The following is an 8,989-nucleotide window of genomic DNA, read 5'->3' on the forward strand; positions in this document are numbered from 1 at the left end:
TAGAGTGGACCTCTCTTTTAACTTTCTAAGCCCATCCTTCAGATCTGTTTATTTTGCTTTCTCCATCTCATGTTTGCTTTTGCATCTCTTTGCAAAAATGCTTGTCACTGCCTGGCTTTTGCACCCCTTGTCACTGCATTTAAAGCCAACATGTTCTGGGCTTGGCTTTTTACCTGTGTATTTTGAAGGCAGACTCTGAACAGATGAGATCTTTCTCAGCAGCTCTGCAATCTACTAGGAGGCAGAAAGATAAAGGGACTGAGCCAAACCATGTACACATGAAAACACTGTGGAAACAAAGATGTGATGTGCAAATGGGAAATTGCTATGTTGCAGAAACATGGTACTGAGCTCTGAACCGACCTCAGTCAATGCTCATGGCAACCTGTAAGGTCAATGTAATTATCCACATTTTACAGGTGGAAAATCCAAGGCTTAAAGCCAAAGTAACATCAAAATTCACACAGCCAATAAGCAGTGGATTCAAACCCAGGGCTGTGGGCTCCTCAGTCAGTGCCCTTTACTTTCTGCAGTGCTACCATCCTCCAGGCTCACCCCAAGGCCCACTCGTCTCCAGACAGAGAAATGGACCCTTCTCTTGTTTGCAGCCACTTCACCCTCTCTTCCTCCTCGTTCCTCTTCCCCCAGCTCTTGGATATGGAGCTAGACAGGGTTTGCTCTAACTCCTTAGTCCTCCTCAAAGACCAACCAACAGGTCTGCGTCCTCCCTCCACGTTTTAAGGGAGTCGCTATTAAACCTCAGGGGGATAGCCAGCTGGGGGAATTAGCAGGTGGCAGACATCTCTCAAAGTTGCCACTGGCCCTGCTGAAAATGCAAGTGGTGTTGGGCCTGCCTTCCTTGTCACCTGCCTGGGGCCATCCTGACCTTAGACCCTGTGCAGGCTGAAGCCCAGGCTGGTTACCAGGCTGTGGGTGGCCTTTAGGTCTATTTGGTTTTGTGCTCCCTGTCTGCAGCGGCTTGGCCCCCATTTGGCATCAGGGTGACTTCTTCTGGGTGTCAGGACATCATGGCCACTTCTGGGTCACTCCTAAGTTTTCCTTGGCTCCAGGCTCTGGGATTTCTCTTCTCCTTACCCTCTGCTTCACTGCCTGAAGCATGAAGATTTTCCCTCCCCTATGGCTCTAGGTCCTCCTTGGGATCCGGTCTCCTTTGTCACTATGGAAGCCACTGTTGGTGTCCCACACCCTTCTTCCAGGTGGGCCTGAAACTTAGCTCCATCCAACCAGAATGCCCCATCCCTGAGCACAATGGCGGGTTCAAGGGCTAGATAAGCATGTGACCCAAAGTGGGCCAATCACTGTCTTCCCCTGGGTTTTTTGTGGGAAAAGGAATGCTGGCTTTTGAGACAACACCATCATCGGTGATCACTGCTCCAAGGGACAAAGCCATGGATTCAGTCACACCTGATGCCCCTGATTCTCCTCCATCCTTCCCCATTATATGAGACAATAAAGTTACTTCTTAATCAAACTGTTGATTTTTACGCCCTTTTAACATAAAACTTACCATTTTAACCATTGTTAAGTGTACAGCTCAGTGATATTAAATACAAGCATATCGCTGGGCTACGATTATCACCCTTTTCACCTTGCAAAACTGAAACTCTATACCCATTAAATGGTAACTCCCCATTCTCTCCACCCCTCTAGCCCCTGGCAGCCACCCTTCTACTTTCTGTCTCTATGGATCTGATTATTCTAGGGGCCTCATATAAGTGGGAACATACAATATTTGTCATTTTGTGGCTGGTTTACTTCAATTATCATAGTGTCCTCAAGAATAATCCATGTTGTAGCATGTGTCAGAATTTCCTTCCTTTTTTAGGCTGAAAAGTATTCCAGTGTATGTATATACTCCATTTTGTTTATCCATTCATCCATCGATGAACATTAGGATTGTTTCTCTTTTGGCTACTTCTGCTAAGAACATGAGAATACAGAAGTAGTTGATTTTTCACATCAAAAAAAAAAAATACTTAGGAATAAATCTGACCAAGGAGGTGAAAGACTTATTGTTGGGAACTAAAACATTGGTAAAGGAAATTGAAGATGATTCAAAGAAATGGAAGGCTATCCCATGTTAAAATGGCCATACCACTCAAAGTAATTTACCCAGGACATTTTTCATGGTAGAACAAATAATCCTAAAACTTATATAAAACCATAAAAAAATCCAAAATTTCCAAAGTATTCCTGAGGAAAAAGAACAAAGCTGGACTTACAACCCTTCCAGACTTCAGACAATGCTACAAAACTACAGTAATGAAAACAGTGTGGTATTGGCACAAAAGCACACATATGGATCAATGGAACAGAATAGAGAGCTCAGATATAAACCCACCCACCTACGGTCAATTAATCTTTGACAAACAAGGCAAGAATATACACAATGGAGAAAACAGTCTCTTCAGCAAGTGGTACTGGGAAAGCAGCACAGCTGCATGTAAATCAATGAAGTTAGAACACTCCCTCACACCACACACAAACTCAAAATGGCTTAAAGGCTTAAATATAAGGCATGACACTATAAAACTCCTAGAAGAGAAGAGAGGTAAAACATTCTCTGACATAAATTGCAGCCATGTTTTTTTAGGTCAGTCTCCCAAGGCAATAGACATAAACACAAAAATAAACAAATGGGACCTAATCAAACTTATAAGCTTTTATGCAACAAAGGAAACCATGAACAAAATGAAAAGACAACCTATAGACTGGGAGAAAATATCTGTAAACGATGTGACTGACAAGGGCTTAATTTTCAAAATATACAAATAGCTCCTAAACTCAATAACAAAAAAACAACGCAATCGAGAAATGGGCAGAAGACCTAAACAGGCATTTCTCCAAAGAAGACATACAGATGGCCAATAGGCACAGGAAAAAATGCTCAATATCACTAATTATCAGGGATGCAAATTAAAACTAAGATGAGGTATTACCTCACACCAGTCAGAATGGCCACCATTAAAAAGTCTACAAATAACAAAAGCTGGAGAAAGTGTTGAGAAAAGGGAACCCTTTTACACTGTTGGTGGGACTGTTATTTGGTGCATCCACTATGGAAAACAGTATGGAGGTTCCTTAAAAAACTAAAAATAGAGTTACCATATGATCCTGCAATGCCACTCCTGGACATATATCCAGAGAAAACTGAAATTCCAAAAGATAAAGGCACCCTAATGTTCACAGCAGCTCTATTTACAATAGCCAAGACATGAAAGCAACTTAAATGTCCACTGACAGATGAATGGCTAAAGAAAATGTGGTATATATGTATACAATGGAATACTGTTCAGTCATAAAAAAAAGACTGAAATAATGCCATTTGCAGCATTGTGGATGGACCTAGAGATTATCATACTAAGTGAAGTAAGTCAGACAAAGACAAATATCATGTATCACTTATAAGCAGAATCTTAAAATAACACAAATGAACTTATTTACAAAACAGAAACAGACTCAGACACAGAAAACAAACTTATGGTTACCAAAAGGGAAAGGGAAGGGGAGGGATAAATTAGGAGTTTGGAATTAGCAGATATGAACTACTATGTATAAAATAGAAAAACAACAAGGTCCTACTATACAGCACAGAGAACTATATTCAATATTCTATAATTCATAATGGAAAATATGAAAAAGAATGTATATATGTATAACTGAATCACTTTGCTGTACACCAGAAACTAACACAACAGTGTAAATCAACTGTACTTCAATTTTTTAAAAAGTAGTTGATTTTTACGTCACATGTGATCAAAAGGATCCTGGGTAATCCAAGGTCATATAGGTAGTAAGTAGAGGCTCCAGAATTAGAATCCACAATCCAGAGTCAGCAGACTCTGGAGTCACTTGAACCCTTCTCATGAACTGCCAGCATGAATTTGTGACAACTGTTCACCCCCTGTACTATCCCTTAATGCTTCTTTAAATTTATCTTTAAAAAATTTTTTATTTAACTAGTGTTTTCACCTAAGCAATAATATCCATGGGATCATGGTTTTAATGTGTTATTTATAAAAGTTTTTGATAAACATGAAAATAAATATAAATGTGTAAAATGATAACGTTCCTCCATGTACCCTCTGGAGTTCATCTTGTACCACCAGAGTTCACTCACCACACCTTGGGAAATGCTGACCAGGACAGATGAGAGAACCACGTTTGGGACTTTGGGCTTAAGGACATCATGGGGGTCAGCTTCTCCCTGCCCACTCTGCTGGCTCAACAATCACCCCCCTGACCCCACACCACTGAAATTGGTGAGAACAGACTGGATATCCATTTTCAGCAAAGGCAGAGGAAGGCTGGACTCACTGCTAGAGCCTTAGGATCCCACAGTTGAGATGTCCCTTAGAAGCTCTCCAGCACCCTTCCCAGCCCATGGGAAGTTCTCATTGTAGCACCCATGACATACTGTCCAATTTCAGCTTGGACAACAACAGTGACAGAAATCTCACTACATTTTCTGGCTGCTCAAACCTTAGGTCTGTAACCAGAGCCACAGAGATCAAGTCTTTCCTTCTTCCTCTGGCTGTCTAAGGTTGCCCTTGTCAGAATTCTTTTATGTCTCAAGCCATACTTCCTATCAAATATTTATACCTTTTAATGAAAAATTTTAACTGATTGCATTAGCTAATACTTCCAGAGTATAATGTTACATAATAATGATGATAATGGGCATTTAAATATTATTTAATGGGAATGCCTTTTATTTTTCCCCATTAAGCATGAGTTGACTTTGTTTACATATCAAATATATGTAAGCTGAAATATTCACATATTCATAAAGTTAGGTCAAGAAGTATCCTTCCAAACTTACGGTTATGGTGGTGGGGAGTGGGTTGGAAGGGATAAATTGGGAGTTTGAGATTTGCAGATACACACTACTATGTATAACATACATGAACAACAAGTTTCTACTGTATTACACAGGGAACTATATTCGCTATCTTGTAGTATCTGATAATGAAAAAGACGATGAAAAAGCATATACGTATGTATATGTGAGGCTGAAATATCATGATGTACACCTGAAATTGTACAACACTGTAAACTGACTATACTTCAATTTTTTAAAAAAAGGAATAAAATAATGCCATGAGCAGCAACATGGATGGGCCAGGAGAATATCACACTAATAAGCCAGAAAGAGGAAGAAAAAGATCTATGACATCACTTACATGTGGAATCGAAAAAAGAGCATAAATAAACTTATTTACACAACAGAACCCGAAACAGACTCACAGACATAAGAAACAAATTTCTGGTTACCCAGGTTGGGGGGAAAGATGGAAGTGGAGGGATAGACTGGGAGTTCTGGAATTGCAGATACTCACTAGTATATAGAACATAGAGAAATAGCGAGGTCCTACAGCATAGCACAGGGAACTATCTTCAATGCCTTTTAATAGTGTATAATTTAAGAAATGTCAATAGGAACATATATAAATATATGTATGTAAGTATGTATAAATGAATCACTATGTTGTACACCAGAAATCAACACAGCATTGTAAACTGCCTATAGTTCAATTAAAACCATAAACGAACAGCATGGTATTGGCATAAAAACAGACATATACATCAAAGGAACACAATGGCGAGCCCAGAAAGAAACCCGCACACCGACGGTCAATTAATCTTCAACAAGCAAGGCAAGAGTGGACCACGGAGCAGAGACAGGCTCTACAGCAAGTGCTGCTGGGAAAGCTGGACACGCCGTATGGAAATCAATAAAGTCAGAGCACTCCCTCACACCATACTCAAGAAGAAACTCAAACTGGCTTAATGACTTAAACGTAAGACATGACGCCATTGAACTCTTAGAAGAAGACAGAGGCAAAACATTCTCGGACATCAAACCCGGCAGTGTTTCCCACTGTAGCTCAGTCTCCCAAGGCAATAGTTACCAAAGCAACAATGAACAAATGGGACCTACGCAAACTTACAAGCTTTTGCTCAGCAAAGGGAACTGTAAACACAAAGACAACCTATGGACTGGCAAAAAACACTTGCAAACGAAGCGACTGACAAGGGCTTAATTTCCAGAATATTCAAACAGTTCATACAACTCAATAACAAAAAATACACAACCCATTCAAAAAGTAGGCAGAACACCTAAAGAGACCTTTCCCCAATGAAGACATACAAATGGCCAATAGGCCCATCAAATGGTCAATATCACTCAATGGAGAAAAAATGCTTGGTGCCACTAACTGCTGGAGAAATGCAAATCAAGATGACAGCATGCTATTAACCTCACACAGGTCAGAATGGCCATCAGTTAACAGTCCACAGACAATTGCTGGGGAGGGTGGACAGAAAAGGGAACCCTCCTTCACTGTTGCTGGGAATGTAGTTAGGTGCAGCCATTATGGAAAACAGTATGGACATTCCTCAAAACACTAAAAATAGACTTACCACATGATCTAGCAACCCCACTCCTGGGCATATATCCAGAGAAAACCCCCATTCAAAGATAGCAGCACTATTTACAGTAGCCAAGACATGGAAACAACCTAAATATCCATCAGATGACTGGATAAAGAAGTTGTGGTATATTTATACGGTGGAATACTATCCAGCCATAAAAAATAAAATAAAATAATGCCATTGCAGCAACATGGATGGACCTGGAAATCGTCATTCAAAGTGAAATATGCCAGAAAGGGAAAGAAAAATATCATACGATACCACGTATATGTGGAATCCAAAAAAAAAAAAGACAAACTTATTTGCAAAAAAGAAACAGACTCTCAGACATAGAGAACAAACTTGTGGTTACCGGAAGGGAGAAGGGTGGGAAGAGATAAATTGGGAGTTTGCGATTTGCAGATACTAACTGATATATATAGAATAGATAAGCAACAAGTTCATGCTGTATAGCACAGGGAATTATATTCAATATCTTGTAATAACTTATGGTGAAAAATGTGAAAACGAATATATGTATGTGTATGACTGAAGCATGCTGTACACCAGAAATTGACATAACATTGTAAACTGATAAAAATATATATACAAAAATAAATATATACAATTCTTTTTAAAAAAATCTTGTTTCACTATTTCTAGAGTCCCAGCATCAAGTACTTCTGGGATTCTGTGATTCAACAATTCTGAGATTTCATTATTCTAAGATCCTCTGGCTGTAGGAAAGGAGACCAAAGTCCCCTTTCATGCCCCTGTGAGCTACCACTTGGGCTGAAGGAAGAGGGAATGGGTTATTCCAACTTCACAGCCTCTTAGGGCTGGGACAGGTCATACAAGCATCTCATCCATGACCAGCCCTCCGAGGACCCCCCCATCCGTTGCACCCTTCCCCCTAACTAACTGAGGGAGCCCCAAAGTGGGCTTTGGTGTTTGCCTCCCAGAAGGTGTTTGGTGGGCGCTGGCAGCCCTGGAAACTCAACCATCATGGTCTTGGCACGACCTGACCCCTGATGTGCTGGCCAAGGAGGACCACACATTCACACTCTCCCTTCACTTGCCCGTGGGGGTCAGACACCTCCAGGTGGGTGCTGCCCCACCAGGGTGTCACCCAAAGGTTCCAAGCGTAGAAAAGGTTGGTGGGGGCAAGGGTTCTGAGAAGACCGTGAGGACTCACCTAGGATCTCCGTGTTTGGGTTTCCTGGATGACGGGGTCAGAGTGCAGGTGGTGGAGGGGGCTCTGTAGGCAACGAACAGACGACCTACATCATTCTCTGCTGATGGGTGGGGTAGTGGAGTTGGGGCTCAGGGCTGTGCCCTCCAGGCAACTACCAGAGCCGGCCCCGCACAGCTCCCCAGGCACCTCCAGGCAGAGCCTCCCAAAGCCCTGGCTGCAGCTGAGCAGTTCCCCCACCCCCACCCCAGCCAGGCACAGAGAAGCCCCGCCTCCCGCCCTCGGTGTGTCTCTCCCGCCCCGCCCCCACCACTGCAGCCTCTTCCTCGCTCTGGGTTGAAAACCGACCTAACAAAAGGAGCCACCTTGCTCTGCCATAGTCCACCATGGGACCCTGAGAATGTACTTCCTGCCTGGGCCTGTCCCCCATCTGTAAAGTCGAGGGTCCAGAACACTTTCAGGTTCCTTCCAAGTCCATAGATGCTCTGGCTCTGACAGGGTACACCTATGGGCAAGCCTGACTCCAGCTATCCCGAGACAAACGCTTGCCTTGTCAACAACGTTGCCCAAGCGGAAGCGGTTTCTCTACTGAAACCCAGATGTCAGCGTGGGGTTCCTGCTCCCCGAGGTCCTCAACTGGCTAGAATCTCTGCGCAGAGCTTGGTGTCTTCCTCAGTATTTCTGTGGCTTCCTGGAACGTGTGCACGTGTGTGGCGTGCTGGGGGAGGGGCTGCCTGCTCAGCTCATCCTTCTGCGCCCCTCCCCCCCCAGCTTTCTGGGGCTGTGCTCCCTCCTTTATCTTCTCCTACGCATTCTTTTGTTTTTCTCAATTTCCGTCAAAATAAACAAAAATCCTGACTCCTGCAAAGCCCTTAATTTGGGGGGTGGACATTTCCAAAGGACTGAGGGGACAACAACACCAAAACAATTACTAGCCCTGCTGGCAAACTGCATCCTAAAAAACCTCCAGCCATTCCTCCCAGCTCCTGCTGCCACCTCCGTCTCTCCCCCAACCCCACCCCATCTCCAAAGCCATTTTCTTTCTGCTTTAAGGGCTACAAAGGGCCCCTTCTCCAGCCTCACCTTTTCTAATCAGCAGTGCAGACCTACTTACTGGGTGATACAAATTCTCCTACTAAGAAGGCAAAAGTGCCTCCTTTCAATGACTTGTTGTTGTTGTTGTTAGTGGTGATTGCTTTATCAAAGCCTCCTGAGAGTTCTTTAGTGAGCTTCCCCTAGTTACATTTAGAACAGGATTTAGATTTTTATACATGAATCCCAAAAGATTTTTTTTCCTGCAGCGCTACGCTGAGATAAAGCGCAGTCCTGCGATTAGACCCTCAGGGAAGCGGGAGATCTGTT

At 42.8% G+C, this 8,989-nt stretch overlaps 1 protein-coding gene across 4 annotated transcripts in view; it reads right to left on the reverse strand.

Moving 5' to 3' along the window:
* The window catches only part of SGPL1 (sphingosine-1-phosphate lyase 1), a 97,468-nt gene extending 89,276 nt beyond the window's left edge, over positions 1 to 8,192 (reverse strand). For 3 of the 4 annotated variants that reach the window (XM_064488087.1, XM_064488083.1, XM_064488084.1), the window contains exon 1: positions 7,631 to 7,855. The gene's annotated coding sequence lies outside the window, so the exon portion shown is untranslated. Of the gene's footprint in view, positions 1 to 7,630; positions 7,856 to 8,176 lie in introns of those variants that run through there. The other variant, XM_064488085.1, reaches the window with a different exon arrangement.
* Between the last annotated feature and the right edge of the window lie 797 nt (positions 8,193 to 8,989).

This window comes from Camelus dromedarius, chromosome 8, assembly GCF_036321535.1.
Source record: "Camelus dromedarius isolate mCamDro1 chromosome 8, mCamDro1.pat, whole genome shotgun sequence".
Classification (NCBI taxonomy): Eukaryota; Metazoa; Chordata; class Mammalia; order Artiodactyla; family Camelidae; genus Camelus; species Camelus dromedarius.